This window comes from Pseudorca crassidens, chromosome 2 (genome assembly GCF_039906515.1).
Source record: "Pseudorca crassidens isolate mPseCra1 chromosome 2, mPseCra1.hap1, whole genome shotgun sequence".
NCBI lineage: Eukaryota > Metazoa > Chordata > Mammalia > Artiodactyla > Delphinidae > Pseudorca > Pseudorca crassidens.
This window is the reverse complement of record NC_090297.1, coordinates 12,479,939-12,496,556: the sequence shown is the minus strand read 5'-3', so window position 1 is coordinate 12,496,556 and position 16,618 is coordinate 12,479,939. Positions and strand designations below refer to the sequence as shown.

At 42.0% G+C, this 16,618-nt stretch overlaps 1 protein-coding gene across 2 annotated transcripts in view; it reads left to right on the top strand.

The window, feature by feature from the left end:
* The first annotated feature begins 6,024 nt into the window (after positions 1-6,024).
* Positions 6,025-16,618, top strand: part of FBXO42 (F-box protein 42) — a 95,392-nt gene continuing 84,798 nt past the window's right edge. For both annotated transcript variants that reach the window (XM_067721592.1, XM_067721584.1), the window contains exon 1: positions 6,025-6,271. The gene's annotated coding sequence lies outside the window, so the exon portion shown is untranslated. The remainder of the gene's footprint in view (positions 6,272-16,618) is intronic.

The window sequence follows — 16,618 nt, the reverse complement described above, 5'->3', positions numbered from 1 at the left end:
AGTCCACCATTAATCTTTCTAAAGTGACAATTTCCTGTTGAGAAATGTTGCCATTTGTATTCCTAATGATTATTATAAATTGCAGTCATGTATTAACTCTGACTAGTCTTTATTTAAAGTAACATGCTTACTAATTTTCTGGTTTCATGACTTCCTGTCTCTGGAATATCAGTCATCTCTGAGTCTGTCCTCAGTCCACTGTTTTTACCTAGATGCTCATGGTGTAAGCCACCCACTGTTGGTGACTCCCAAAGTTGATTTACAGCCCTGAATTGACCCAGTGTTTCCGATTCATATAGCTAGGCTTCTTATTGGCACTTCACATGGCTATTCCACTAGCAGCTCAAATACTCTATTCTAAAATATCACTAATACCGTTAACGGCCTGACCAACTTCAAAGATGAAAGATTTTGTCTTGGGCTTCCCTGGTGGCGCAGTGGTTAAGAATTTGAGCCTGTGCTCTAGAGCCCGTGAACCATAACTACTGAGGCTGCATGCTACAACTACTGAAGCCCACGTGCCTAGAGCCCATGCTCTGCAACAAGAGAAGCCACTGCAATGAGAAGCCCGTTGCACTGACCACGCTCACCGCAACTAGAGAAAGCCCGCACGCAGCAACAAAGACCCAATGCAGCCAAAAATAAATAAATAAATAAATTTAAAAAAAAAGATTTTGTCTGTTCACTCTCTGGAACTATATTTACTTTGAATATATCCTCCCGTGAACTCATTCTTTTAAGTAAATTATCCTAACTGAGCCTTGGCAGCAGAAAGGTGGATGAGACCATCAATCAGTCATCACCTATGTCTAGTTTTCCGTAATTGCAAGTCATGAAGTCGTTTTAGGCTTTGTAGTTGCAGTATGTTACCAGCAGAGGGAGACAGTTTATTACAATTGTGTTACATTTGGCAATGAGCCTTACTTAACAAAGGAATTTGCTGGGCATTTTTTTTAAATTGTTTCTGATATTCTCCAATTATCTTTTTAAAAATTAATTAATTTATTTATTTTTGGCTCCGTTGGGTCTTCGTTGCTGCTCGTGGGCTTTCTCTAGCTATGGCAAGCGGGGGCTACTCTTCATTGTGATGTGCAGGCTTCTCACTGTGGTGGCTTCTCTTGGTGCGGAGCACGGGTTCTAGGCACGTGGGCTTCAGTAGCTGTGGCACGCGGGCTCAGTAGTTGTGGCTCGTGGGCTCTAGAGCACAGGCTCAGTAGTCGTGGCACACGGGCTTAGGTGCTCCACGGCATGTGGGATCTTCCCAGACCAGGGATTGAACCTGTGTCCCCTGCATTGGCAGGTGGACTCTTAACCACTTCACCACCAGGGAAGTCCCATGGTGGGCATTCTTAAGACTGAATCTACTAAGAGACCAGAAAGATATCTTGGAGCTCGTTTGAGCTCGTTTCCTTTGCAAAGGAAATAGCTTTTCTTCCACTAAATGGATAATCAAGAGGCCAGCCCTAGTTAATCACATAGGCCTCCTGGGCAAGTCCCTTCCTCATCTGTAAAATGAGGGGATGGAACCAAGTAAGGTCTAAAATTGAGGAAGTGGTGGAAGTTTCTTCCTCCAGGGGGAGAGCCCCAAAAGTTGAGGCAGTGGCATAAACAGGCACGGGCAGAGACCCTAAAGCATGAGCTTCTCTTTCTTGTGAAATATGTTTGTTATACCCTTCATGTTTGGGGCTTAGTGATTTGCACTCAGACCTGCAGGTACCTTTGATCTATCACGTGAAACACTCTGGTATGTGATAGGAATATAAGAGCAAAGCCCATAGTGAGAAGACTTTCCATCTGATTTCCAAGGTGGGGCTATGTAGACAGTTAAATAAATGGCAAAACCTACCAGTATTTAAAATGTACATGCCCGTTGAGCCAGCAATTGCATTTCTAGGAAATTTCCCTGTAGATACATTGGCTCATATGCAAATAAAATTATGATGCTATTCATTGCTGCTTTGTTTATAATCACAAAAGACTGGAAACAAATGTCCATCCCTAGAGGATTCATTTTAAAACTATATGGTCGGGCTTCCCTGGTGGCGCAGTGGTTGAGAGTCTGCCTGCCGATGCAGGGGACACGGGTTTGTGCCCCGGTCTGGGAAGATCCCACATGCCGCGGAGCGGCTGGGCCCGTGAGCCATGGCCACTGAGCCTGCGCGTCCGGAGCCTGTGCTCCGCAACGGGAGAGGCCACAACAGTGAGAGGCCCGTGTACCGCAAAAAAAAAAAAAAAAAAAAAAAAACTATATGGTCCAGCCATGCAAAGGAATAGAATGAATTGTTAACTTAGATGGTTCTAAATAAACTGACATTAAATGATCTCGAAGAACTATAGTTAAGTTTAAACAAAAAGCAAGATCCAGAGCAGTGTGTATAGTCGGCTGCTGTTTGTAGGCTTATCTATTTATATGTGTATGTGTGTGTTTGTATATGCATCTCTGGAAAGATACAAGGGACTTGTAACAGTGGTCACTTTGGTGGAGAGGCAAGGTTTACCAGGTAGCTGGGGGGACTGGTAGGATGGACTTAATATTTATTATATGTCCTTTTGTACCTTTTGACTTTTGTTTTATGTACATATATTATTTATTCTAAATAAGTAACAGCATAAGAAATGAATTTCAGTAATGGATTGTGGGGATGAACTCTGCATGATACTTATGAGAGAGACCATAGCCACTCCTCTCATCCTAGCCTTATATCTTGTCCCCGTACCTCCAGCCATGTCCCAATCTGTCTTCACACTGCAGAGAGATTGTGCTAAAACACCATTTCATCACATATCCTCTTTGCCCCCCAATCTCCATGACCTAGGAGGTAATACCCAGTTTTCTTCCTGATATTCCAGGCCGTATATAAACTGACCTCAATCTTATGTCCTGTTGTTTGTCAGAAGCAACATTGTGTAGAGTTCAATAGCAAAGGCTTTGAGGTGAGACCACCTGCGTTCAAACCCTACCCATGACCATGAGTTGAATCACTTAATCCCTGGGTGCTTCAGGTTCATCATCTGTAAAATAAGCTCAACAATGGCACTTACTTAGCAGTATTTGGTACATAATGAGAGTATACAATATACATCGACTGTGATTATTATTAAAGACTTTGCTTTAATAATAATACTTTTGTGCTTATGACAATTGATAATTTTATATTGGCTTATTTATTTGTTTATTGTCTGTCTCTCCCAGTAAACTGTTGGGCTCTCCATGAGGGCAGGGACTTTGTTGTTTTATTTAAAAGTACATTGCTGTACATACCACATGGCTTGGCACATATTAGGTGCTCACTAAATATTTGACTGAATGCCGTCTTAGTTTTCAAATTCCCAGTTCATTCATTCTTTCATCCATTTAACAAATATTTAGCGAGTCCCTACAGGGTGCCAGTCTCTATAATTATGTGATAAAGCATTGAACAAAACAGACACAAATCCCTGCCGTCCTTGAGCTAGGAGATTCAGGGTGGAGTGGTTTCTGTATTTGAACCTGTTCTAACATAATCTAGCAGTTCCAAACCTAACTGGACATCAGAATCCCTGGGGAGCTTTAGAAGAAGTCTGAGTCAGTGTCTAAAGTGAGCCCTGCAACCTGCATTTTTTTATACAAGTAAGATTTTATTTTTGTCACTGTTAAGAGTGTGAATTTTAAACAGATTCTTGGACTCATGACTCATATTAGTTGGCTCATTCAACTTTAGTACCTATCTCACCCCCAGTAGCTTTTCCAGAACTACTACCTTCATCATGAAACTCCATGAGTTTTCCCAGTTCAAACTTGAACTTCTTCAGCATTTTTACTTTATTGTCTATTTATTTTTATTAAAAATTTTTTATTGAAATATAGTTGATTTACAATGTTGTGTTAGTTTCAGGTGTACAGCAAAGTGATTCTATTATACATATGTATATATATCTGCATTTTTACTTTTCTAACAAAGACATCATGGAGTGGATAATTAGACTGGTGAGCCTCATGTCTTTTCCAATGCTGTCTGGAATCAACTTATTGACAATTTCTATCTAGTCATTTGTCTGCATCATCTTCTGGATTTGTCAGACCCGTTGGTGCTGAGCGTAAGAGGTCTTCTGAATTTGATTGTTGCATTTTTTTAGTAAAGCCAAGAGAGAATAGACAAGCAAATAACCATTGGTAGTCTTGACATCAACATGAGTTTCAATCATGATCTGCTGTTTTTTTGACCATGGAGCTCCTTTTGTCACAGGTATGATCCATGCCATGGAAATTAAGCAGTTTTTCCCCTGAACATCTTCAGTAATCAGCTTGAATTTTTTTAATGTAACTTCATCATTCTGCAGATCAGGAAGGCTCACTTCAAAAACAACAACCCCTGAGGCCATCAGATGGGATTTTGGTTCCCAGAGGTTTTTTTTTTTTTTTTTAAGATTTTTTTGATGCGTACTATTTTTAAAGTCTTTATTGAATTTGTTACACTATTGCTTCTGTTTTATGTTTTGTTTTTTTGGCCATGAGGCATGTGGGATCTTAGCTCCCCAACCAGGGATCAAACCCCCACCCCCTGCATTGGAAGGCAAAGTCTTAACCACTGGACTGCCAGGGAAGTCCCCCCGGAGTTCTTATGACTAGTGTTTTTCCAATATTTCTTATATTGAACATAGCTGGTGCTTTCACAACATACCAATCTTTCTTAGAAAACAGATCAACCACTTTCTTCTTGGTACCCTTTTTGCTGCTATTCATAAGGTGCTTGTTCTTGCTGACCTCCGTGGTACTGTTCAGAGAGCCAAAAGGTGGAGCCTGCATTTTTAAAAGGAAGTGCTCAAAAGCTGGTCCAGTGTTTCTAACATTGAGTCTACAGGGTACTTGGGGGTCAGGGTGGTGGGGTTCACAAGTTCTATGACAATTTTTAAGCTTGGGATTTTTAATGATACAATTTTAATATTTATTTATATTTATAATTGCCAAGTTTCTCTTTTGCAGTGATATTTCCTAACTGAAAGTCTTGAGTTTCTTAAATCAGTGTTTCTCATACTGGGATTCCATGAGTGTTTACCCAGGGGTCTTTGCATTATTCAAGTTTGTGGAACACTGATCTAGTGCTTTCTAGTGTGAGATTGACCCAAGTTTGTTCAATAGCATCTTGCCTTCCCAACTTGAAAGCAGACCTGGGTTCTGGCCCAGCCCTATGTCCTAAGAGATGTCCCAGAAGGTCCACTTTACCCAGGGTGGTGGGCTGGCAGCTCAAGGTTGCTTCATTTTTGGGTGCAAGGGATGAAGACTGAAGCCCTTGGGCTCTGTATCTCTGGCATTTCCTTAGACCACATGCTGTGCAGGTAATTCACGGAGGTTCTCACCTACACACCAGGCTGCTCCCTTGGAAGGGGGATTTTGCTGGAACCAGTGATAGTGATACTGGAAAGTACAAGAGCTTGGGAACCAGAAGCGCCTGAGTTCAAATCCTACCTTCCCCCCCAACTCCCCAGATATGTGGCTTTGGGAAAATAACTGATATATCCCGCACCTCAGTTTCCTCATCTGAAACATGGAGCTAGTAACAAGTCACACAATGGTTGGTACACAATTATGGGAGGCTTCGGTTGCATAACCAAGGCACTGAGTTTCTCTCCTTCAGTTGATATCAAGAGCGCTTGTGCTCATCGGGCCCTCGGGGTACACATGAATTAATTCCTGGTCTAACATCTATCATAGACTCAAGCCGTTGGGAAAACTGCTCGGTTGTCCCTAGCAGCGCAGAGGAGGGTGAGTGCAGTTCTAATGCCGTTTGTAGGCACCCGAAGAAAGCGGGCGCGGAAGCGCGAGGTTTCCTCACTCCAGCTTGGCTCCCCCAGGCGGCGTTCCAACCTCGGAGAATCTCCGGGGACCAGGGGGGTGGGGGGTGGGGGGGTGGGGGCGGCGGGCCGCGGCGTGTACCTTCCCAACATGGCGCCGCCCATAGGCCGCCTGCCGCGGTCCCACCGCACTGACGTGTGTGTGCGCGCGCGTGTGTCCTGTGTGCCGGTCCCCGGCGCATGCGCGCTCCGTGTGGTCTTCTCCCGGCCAGAGCAGCAGGAGCGGCGGCGGCGGCGGTGACGGCGGCGGAGGCGGCTGCGGCGTTAGAGCCGAGGAAGATGGCGGCTCGGAGCGGCTGGGTGTCCCGCCAGCTGTGAGGAATCCCGAGTGCGGCAAGCGCGGCCTGGGGTGGAGCGCCTCTGCTCAGATCCTATCCCCGGCTCCCTCACCTTCTTCGCCAGCGGAGCGTACCCGAGAGCGTGGCGCTGGCTGGGCCAGGTGAGGCCTCTTCCTCTCCCGGGGCCGCGGCGGGGAGCTGGCGGCTTATGCCCTTTATGCCACGGGTCCGGCGCAGGCCCTGCACCCCGCGCAGGGGTCGGTGCCGGCTGGCCTGGGGGCCTTGCTGTAGTCATTCTCGGCCTCCCCGGGTGAGGCAGGGCGGAGAACCCCTTTCCAGGCAGCCCTTGGGATGGGGGCGAACCCGGCCTCTCCCCTCTAGCACGGCGGTTTTCGTCCCCGCACCGGAGCCACGAAAGGGTGTGTGGCCAGTGTAAGGATGGCTTTGGGGTGTCAAATTATCTTCCACCCCACCCCCAAATCTTTAACGCCTTTTGAGAGGAGCCGGAGTTCGGTGCCCTCCAAAATTGGGGCTGCGGCGAGGGGCCAGCATCTCTGAAGCTGCAAAAGGAAGATTTTGGAATTGGCTTAAAAAATGAAACACAAGCAGCCTTTCCTACCCCTTAGTTTTTTGAGTGTTCCCCCAGTGAGGTAGGAACTGCGGATCTCCTTGATTGAGACAGCAGCCCACGTTGTGACCGTGGAAGGCTTCTGGTGAGAATTGGTGCAAAGGGAACCGTGGAGGGTGGGAACCAATTTGTAAACGAAGAAAAAAACAGTCGTAAGATCTTGATAGTGTCTGGAAAGTAACTTCGGGGCTAATGAAGTCCTCTCGATCCTTTGAAACCTTTGGATTGTTGAGATTCGGAATACCCAATTGCTTTTGTCTGTTAATCTCCCGAATTTTATTAGGAAAATAAAAGCTTCATTTCTCAATTGCCAAAGTCTTTGGACTTTTCTGTGGTGGGATTCCTACTGCTCAGCGTGAAGATTCAGACACATTACCAGTTCTCGCTTGCTGGCAGGGACATTGTACTATACTTACCCTTTTTGAGAACAACTTTTGTTGTTGTTGTTCAAATGCTAATTTGGAGACTTTGTTTCTTTCAAGTAGGGAAGCCGGTTTGAAGCCTTGTGGTCTCTTCCTTGAGGAATGAAGGCTTCAGTTGCAGTTGTGCTACGGGGAATTGTTGAGGAGATAGCATTGGCTTGGGCACACCAAATACCTTTTATAACTTAAATTTGTGTTTAAGAATGATGACGTCATGGATTTAAAGGGACAAGGAAAATTTGAGAGGAAATAGCATCAGTTAGAATTGAACATTTAAGATTCAGTCTATAGCTTTTACAGTGAATAGTGGTGCTCTGTTTCAGATCCCTAATTTTGAGCGTATTCATGTGTATAATCTGATTGGTTTCCTTTCTGTTGTATGTTGTCATTTTATATCCTGTAACTGTTTGCTTTTTACAAGCCCAGTATGAATATATTACTTTATCTACATTGACCTATGGGTGTTTTGTCTGTTTCAAAAAGCTTTTAATTGTTAAAATGACAACTGTTTAGTTTAATAGTAGCTAATTTTTTGACCATTTTTTTCTTTTCTTAAAGCCTTTTCCATAGAGATTTGTACATTTTCTTAGTGCCTTTGCTAAGGACATAAACCTAAACCAACAACTTCTCCATTTTAGACAACTGGAGAGCCACTCTCCATTTCAATTTGCTAATAAAGAGTCATGAAATTAATGCAGTGAAACATCCTGGTGGTTTGACATTATACTTCTTGGCATAATGTGTTGCATTGTTGTGCTAAATCATCATCAGATATTGATGCACCTTCATGACATCCATGACATCATTCACTCTCCAGCATTTTGCCTTTTGCAGTTTCTTGCCTTCTCAGAGTCACAAAGAAAGAGGATCAGGAAAAATAGCTTAGGATGCTTCTTAAATGTCTGATTTCTAGAAGAGCCTTCTCTAACACCACTTTATATAGTTAAAACCCTTCTGTAGGACTCAGAGCTGTGTAATTGCTACCCATTGTGAAAATGCTAGCAAAACCTCTAGGTTTTACAAGAATATTGAGGTCCCAAGGAGAAGTTATCTCAAAGATGAACAAATACGCGATTATCTTTGTGATTTCAGGGTTGTTTTAGTCTATATAAAACTAGAAGCCATTTGTTTAAATATTGCCCTTCCCACTTCACAAGATTGTTAATGTGAAGCAAAAGAGTAATGTTTGTGAAAGTGCTTTGTAAAATAGAAGGTGAATGTAAGATTGATTATTCAATAACCAGTTTTATGAAAATACCTATTGAGAGCCCTCTGTGTGTTGGACATTTTGGGAAGTAGGTACTGATGATTCTAACCGTTTTTGGTCTCAAGTTGCCTGCAGTCTGGTCGGGGAGCCAGACTGAGAAACTAGTTAAATATATTGTAGTGTAAAAAATGCACTGAATGCAACCAAGGGAGTCAAGGAAGGCTTCTCAGAGCCAGGATGTCTTTCCCCAGCCTTTCCTGTTATTCTGCAGAAAAATATGCCTTTTGTGAGCAACCTGCTTTTTATAAAAACTTAAAAATTTTCTGTCACAAGTTCTTTTCCTCTTTTATTCATTCATTGTCATGACACTTCCCACACAGTATGCCCCAGTTATGGTTTCTGCATTCTCAAAAATCCACCAGAGTCTTGGGAGAACCTTTTTGAGAGTGAGTCATATGCACAGGCAATAAACACAAACATTGCAGCTGCAGTTTCAAATATCTCCGATTACTAAGTGGTGACAGCTCTAGAGTGGTGATGCTTTTATTTTTGTTTTGTAAACTGGCACAAGAAGTACTGTATGATTTGAATTTGATCACATTCAGTTAATAAGTGTTTAGTTGTCAGTCCCTTAGAATGTTGACTGTAAGTGATTATTAGTACTGTCTCCGGTCTCCCAATAATAAATAAAACAAGAAGGTCCTTCTCCTTTTGAGGTGAAGCTGACAGTTTAAGCCAGAAGTATATTAAACTGTTTTATAGAATCTATTTATGTAGATCGAGGCTGCTTAGCATCTCTGATATTAAACTTCTGTTCAATTCAAGTTCCTCGTCTTAGTGCTGTGGTATTTTATGATTCATTTAGCATGTTGTCACCTACATTGCAGAAATTTTATGGATTTTTGGATTGAGTGGAATCTGTAAGTGGTGCAGTATTGAACACATACCATCTGTATCTTAACTGAACATGAGTGCTTTAAGGTGGTGGTTGACAAGGAAGTGAAGGTGATGTGTTTGTTCATTCTTCTATATTGTGGCAGTTTGTCACATGTAGAAAGGTATGACCTACAGACAAGTCATTTTAAAATTGCCCAGTATGAAGCTCATAACACTACAGCTTATTTTTAAAATTGTTTCTTATGACATTCTTCTAAATATCTTGTAAAATTAGTGGTACTCCTGTATAGCTTAATTTTGTGCTTACTTACTCATGCATGTATCGGAAAGCAAATTTGCTTTGAATTCTGATTCTTCCTTTATTAAGTTTCTACTTTTTAATTTCTAAAGTTTTCTCCTAGGCTTTTTATTTAATTTTTTCTAGTGTTGCTGTTCTGTTTTGCTTCAAAGGTGGCTGTTTTGCTTCAAAGGTGGAAGTATCTTGTGGTACTTTGATGCTTGTTTGTATATATAAATCTGATAAATGTACAGATATTCTATAAAGCAATAGTTACTTGTAAATTTTACTACTCTGGACAGTAACTTAGCTTAAATAGTAACATATTTTCTCTTGTCTCCTAGTAATACATAGATTTCAGGTAGTTCATTTAATTTCTTTTTTTTTTTCCTGGCTGTGTTGGGTCTTCGTTGCTGTGCTGCGGCTTTCTCTAGTTGCGGTGAGCAGGGGCTACTCTTCGTTGTGGTGTGCGGGCTTCTCATTGCAGTGGCTTCTCTTTGTTGCGGAGCACGGGCTCTAGGTGCGTGGGCTTCAGTAGTTGTGGCACGGGGGCTCAGTAGTTGTGGCTCGTGGGCTCTAGAGGGCAGGCTCAGTAGTTGTGGCACATGGGCTTAGTTGCTCCACGGCATGTGGGATCTTCCCGGACCAGGGCTCGAACCCGTGTGCCCTGCATTGTCAGACGGATTCTTAACCCCTGCACCACCAGGGAAGTCCCAGTTCATTTAATTTCTATAAAGGCAAGCAAGTTCCAGTTTTAGCTACTAACATTCCCTTAGAATATTTAACATTTAGGATACGTTTGTTTCAGCTATTTTAAGGAATTCACTGGTATGGCATACTCTTCCAAATTTGTGTTTCCTTTATTATTCTCATTTTAAATGTTTGATTCATGTTACTACCTAGAGAACAAGAAATTTTTTTCCAGAATGAACCTGTTGGTGCATTGTTTGGAGAAAGATTGATGTTAATTATAAATTGATCAATACAGTTTTACTAAATGTTGCCTCTCCCATCTGCTGGTTTTTCAGATGCAAATCAAGGGAAAATGGAATTTATCCTTCTGTTTCAGTATTTATTTTTAAAGCTTTTTTGCTTAGTAGTCTTGCTGTGTTTTGCCAAAAAGCGACAGTGTCTTGTCTTTTCTTGGTTGATCCAGCAGTGTTAAATGTTTGCAGTCTGTTCTGCAGGACTGCTTTCTTAGCTTTTGCCTTGAGATACTTAGATAGATCCTTCAGTCTAGTCAAAAGCGAGCAAGCTGCTGTCTTCCTTATTACTGAATCTGAAGTTTTACTTTCCTGTGGGTCCTTCAGATTTTGATTTGTCTGTCTTCCTTACGTCCCCCCACCTTTTTTTTTTTCCAGTAAATGCAGTTCTCTCTTCCAAGTGTGTTTCATAAATCATAATGGAATTTTGGAATATAATTCCCCATAGAGCTGCATAATGATGTGTGCGTTAGAATTTCACATTTTATTTAACTTATAAGTAACTTAATGGTAATGAATCTTGAAGACATTATGGTAGGTGAAATAAGCCACAAAAGAACAAATATTGTATGATTACACTTGTATGAGGTGCCTAGAATAGTCTAATTCATAGAGAGAGAAAGTAGAATGGTAGTTGCCAGGGGCGGAGGAGAGGAGGGAAAGGGGGGTTACCTTTAATGGGTATGGAGTTTTAGTTTGGGATCAAAGTTCTGAAGATGGATGGTGGTGATGGTTGCACAACAATCTGCATGTACTTGATGCCACTGAACTGCATATTTGAAAATGGTTAAAATGGCGGTTTTTATGTCAAGGTATACATTAACACACACACAGAGGAAGCTTAATGGTTTACGTGTGCTCTGTGGGCTGGCTTGATAATTATTTATTTCAGTATAGTAATTAAGATCATAGGCTTTGGCCCCAGGTAGACCCAGGCCCCTACCCTAGTTCTGCTACTTTGCTTGGGTATGCACCTTAGGTTCTCTAAGCCTCAGTTTTTTCATCTATAAAATGAGGATGATGCCCCCACGTTTTGGGACAATTAAATGCGGGAATACGTGTGAACTTTCTCAGCACATCGCCTAGCATATAGTAAACACTTAAATCTTACACATTATTATTACAATGTTTTATGGAACATTAAAACTGGGACAAGGAGAACTTGTCTCCTAGCTTCCTCATAGCATAGTCCAATGGCATACTTGTCCTGTATGCAGACATACCTGTAGCAGGAATACGTGTTTTCTGGTTTCTCCCGTGCTTCCCTTTCTGTATTTGATTGGAGAACTGGGCTTATTCACGTCTTCATTTGATATCACTGCCCTTATGTCTCTTAAATCCATCTAGATGTGATCTTTCTTTTATGCCTCTTGGTTTTCCAGGGACTTTATAGAGCATATCCTCTAACTCAGCTGTCCATGTGTTCACAACTGAGTCCATTGTTTCACCTCTTACCTCCCTTAACATAAAAACCTTTACTAACCAAGTTCCCTTCTTAACATTCCCATCTCTGTAGATAGAATACGTTTATTCTGGTCTGATAGACCATGAAACTGGGAGTCATTTGTTAATACCCTTTTTTTAAAAAAAGTCTTTTGTATCCTGCCATGTAGATCTGTATTATCTTCCTCAGTATCCCTTAGGTTTCCCTGCTCCTCGTTATACTTGCTGACATGACTCTAGACCAGGCTTTTATGAGCTGAGGGCAGACTGAAGTACTGCTGTAGTTCTTAACTAGTCTTGTTGCCAGGGCTCTGCTACTTACTAGTTGTATGATCTCAGCCTCCCTCATCTTCAAAATGGGAGTTACAATTCCTACTGCATGACATACGTGTGCAATATTTAACTAAGTGTCTAACACATGGTGAACACTGCATAAGAAGTATTTGCTGTTGCTTGAGTTTTTCTTCTTGGTAATTTTTGGAAATGGTTAAGATTGAAGTGACAGTACTACAACAGACCAATCTTAAGGGACTGCGATCTGAATGTTTCCCCTCTGATCGGGAACCTACGGTAACTCATTATTGCCTACTCCCTTACTGATCTTTGAAGCTCTCCATTTGGCCCTCATTGTACCTTTCCAGCCTTATTTTACATGATACCCATCATGCGGTCTGTTCAAGCCAGACTAGTCTCACTGCCTCTCATGTATATCATGTTCATTTTTATAACTGGAATATTCATTTTCCTAGGTAGGAGGCATATTTTTCATTAACTACTCTATCCAGCTCTGTAGAGTATCTCCTGTGTGCTCCGCCACTTAACCACTGTTGCCCTGTGCTAATGAATTCCTGCCAAATACTTAAAAGGGACATATCATGCAGTATAATTCACGTGTAATACTTTTAGTGTCTTCTGTGCACATTTAGTACTTACATATTAGGCACTCAAATATTCATTCAGTGTATGCGTTTGATTCTTATGGGCTGATGTTCTTCGTGAGCTTTCTGAGGCATTGCATGATCCTAAGCGTCTGTTGCGTCTTTTTTGCCTTTTTGTTCATTGGTCCATTCATTCAAAAAACATTTATTAAATGCTGTGTGCTAGGCATGGTTCAAGATATTAGGGTTACAGTGGACAAAATAGGCAAGGGCTCTGATTTCTAGGATCTTACATTCGAGAATGAAGAAAGCAGTTAATGAATGAACAAAACTTCAGACTAATAAATGCTTCAAAGAAAATAAAAGAGAGTTAGCTAAAAGGGAAGACTGAGATTGGTTTAGAGAAAGCCTCAGTGAGAAGGTGATATTCAGGCTGAAAGACACAAGGCAGAATGTTTAATGCTAAGTTGTGGGGACATAAGGAACAGCTAGCGCAAAGGTCTAAAGTACAAACCAGGATCTAGTTGGGACTCTCAAGTTGCATTTGGCTGTTGTTTAGTTTTTGCTTCATAATCTAAAATAGCCTCCTCCCCTTCCCATTTTTTTTTTTTCTTTTGCTCAATGACACTGCCTTTTTTTTTTTTTTTGCTGTACGCGGGCCTCTCACTGTTGTGGCCTCTCCCGTTGCGGAGCACAGGCTCCGGACGCGCAGACCCAGCGGCCATGGCTCACGGGCCCAGCCTCTCCGCGGCATGTGGGATCTTCCCAGACCGGGCACGAACCCATGTCCCCCGCATCGGCAGGCGGACTCTCAACCACTGCGCCACCAGGGAAGCCTGACACTGCCTTTTTGAAGAGACCAGTCTGGGTCTCTGGTAGACTCTTCCACATTCATGATTTGTCTTACTATTTCCTTGTGTCAATTAATTCCTTCCTTTATCACCTTTTAAGATAATTGACAATTTGCAATCCTTTGTGATACTGTGTATTCAAGTTGTATCACACTTGATGTCAGCTTTTGCCATTATAATGATGCTGAATTTGATCACTTGGTTAATGTGCAAGTCCTAGATCTTTCCATTGTAAAGGTTTCCCTTTACATGGATCAAGTAATCTGTGGGTAGCAATTTAATACAACACAATGACTCTATTCCATCTTTCACCTGTTGGTTTTAACGTCCGTCAGAGATCCTTGCCTGAATCAGTTGTTTCATTGGAGGTTGCAAAAGGATGATTGTTATTGTTGTGTTCCTTCCACATTTATTAGCTGGCTAATAAATGAGAATCAACTGAGAATTAACTACTAAAATTCTCTCTTAATAAGGCAGGGTGTTTTGTTTAATTCTTTGCTTTTCATTGTAAATTTTCTTGGTGAAGAACTGGTCACCTCAGTGGTAGCAAATGAGTTTCTTTTCTATTTTCTGTATCATTGTAGGCACGTGAATTTTTATTTATTCATTATTTTACAGTTAGTTACAGCCATTAGTCTCTTTTTTTTTTTTTTTTTTTTTTTGCGGTACACGGGCCTCTCACTGTTGTGGCCTCTCCCGTTGCAGAGCACAGGCTCCGGACGCGCAGGCTCAGCGGCCATGGCTCACGGGCCCAGCCGCTCCGCTGCATGTGGGATCTTCCCGGACCGGGGCACGAACCCGCGTCCCCTGCATCGGCAGGCAGAGTCTCAACCACTGCGCCACCAGGGAAGCCCCATTAGTCTCTTTAACGCAGAACTTTCACCAGTATGAGTGTCTTCAAGCTAGTGTTGTGTCCTTTTGATGTGCCCCGTATGCCCTTTGGTGTTTGGGTTGTTTTCTCTTGCAAGATCTTCCAGGTGCACCTTGTACTCTCTCTGTTCTTGACCCGAAATCAGTCATTTTTCTAGGAAGACCTAGTTACTTTTACAGAGAATGCCATTAGAAACCAAGATCTGAGTGCTACGAATGCTCATTGCTTACTGGGTCTTCATTATTTCTAGGTCCTTTCAATGGGCAGAGATAGAAAATATGTTTTTTAGAAATCAAAACTTCATATTGATATTTCCAATTTAATTTGAATCTTTACAGGGTTCTTTTCTTTAGATTTTATATTTGTCTCTCTTTCCTTAAACTGGAAATCTTATTTTTTTAGTACTGTTCACGTTTATTTGTTCTATACTACAGTATACATAACTCTTATTTTTATTTAAAAAATATTTATTTATTCATTTGGCTGTGTCGGGTCTTTGTTGCAGCACGCGGGATTTTCGTTGCTGCGCACGGGATCTCAGTTGCAACATGCGGGATCTAGTTCCCTGACCAGGCATTGAACCTCGGCCCCCGTGCATTGGGAGCGTGGAGTCAATCACTGGACTACCAGGGAAGTCCCATACGTAACTTTTAAAAATATAGTCTTCAGGGCTTCCCTAGTGGTGCAGTGGTAGGGAGTATGCCTGCCGATGCAGGGGACGCGGGTTTGTGCCCCGGTCCGGGAGGATCCCACGTGCTGTGGAGCGGCTGGGCCCGTGGGCCGTGGCCGCTGGGCCTGCGCGTCCGGAGCCTGTGCTCCACAACGGGAGAGGCCGCAACAGTGAGAGGCCCGCGTACCGCAAAAAAAAAAAAAAAAAATATATATATATATATATATATACACACACACGTATATATATACACATACATATGTACATATACATATATATATAGTCTTCATGTTGTTACTAACAAAATTACTGAGGTAAATTTAAAATTTATTTGTCATTCTTTTTTTACCCTTAGAACATTCTGTCAACATCCAGTAAAGAAAATGGAAAACATACTAGATAGTTCAAATATAGGAGATTTAATGTAGGTTGCAAGACTGAGAGAGCAAAAAAGAGTAGGGCAGGGTGATTTAGAGATTAATAACTAGGGTGAAATTGAAACTTCCCTGGTGGTCCAGTGGCTAAGATTCCGTGCTCCCAATGCAGGGGGCCCAGGTTCAATCCCTGGTCAGGGAACTAGATCCCACAAGCATGCCACAACTAAAAGTTTGCATGCTGCAACTAAAGATTCTTCCCACTGCAACAAAGAACCTGCATGCCACAACTAAGACCCAACACAACCAAGTAAATAAATAAATATTAAAAAATAAATAAAGTAACTGGGGCGAAACTATTATCTCAAGAGTTGGGAACAAAAGGGATAGATGGTATTATCAAACCTTTTAAAGAAAATGGAGAGGGGGTCACCCACGACCTCAAGCACTGCTGCCACTTTCAGATCTGGGACCAAGAGGGGGAATTGCCAAGATACGCCACATGGCTGGTGCTTGGATCATCCTCTTCCTAATGTTTATTAGTTTCTGGTTTATCCTTACAGTGTTTCTTTTTGCAAAAATAAACAAATATCTACATATATTCTTTTTTATCCGTTCTTACACAAAAGATTGCCATATTATGTACACTGTTCAGCATTTCTTTTCACTTAATATATCCTAGAGATTATGCCTTATTGGAACAGAGGTAGTCCCTAATCATATTCACAGCTTCATTGTGTGGATGTGCCAGATTTGTTCAACTAGTCACTTTTTGATGGTAATCAGTAAGTAATGCTTTACTGCTGATCTTTTAAAAATAGATTTTGGTGGGAATTCCCTTGCGGTCCAGTAGTTAGGACTCGGCACTTTCACTGCCGAGGGCCTGGGTTCAGTCCCTGGTTGGGGAACTAAGATCCCACAAGCCATGTGGCGTGGCCAAAAAAAAAAACCCACCCTACTTTAAAATAGATTTTGGTATGTGTGTTAGAAAGAGCATTGAGCTGATA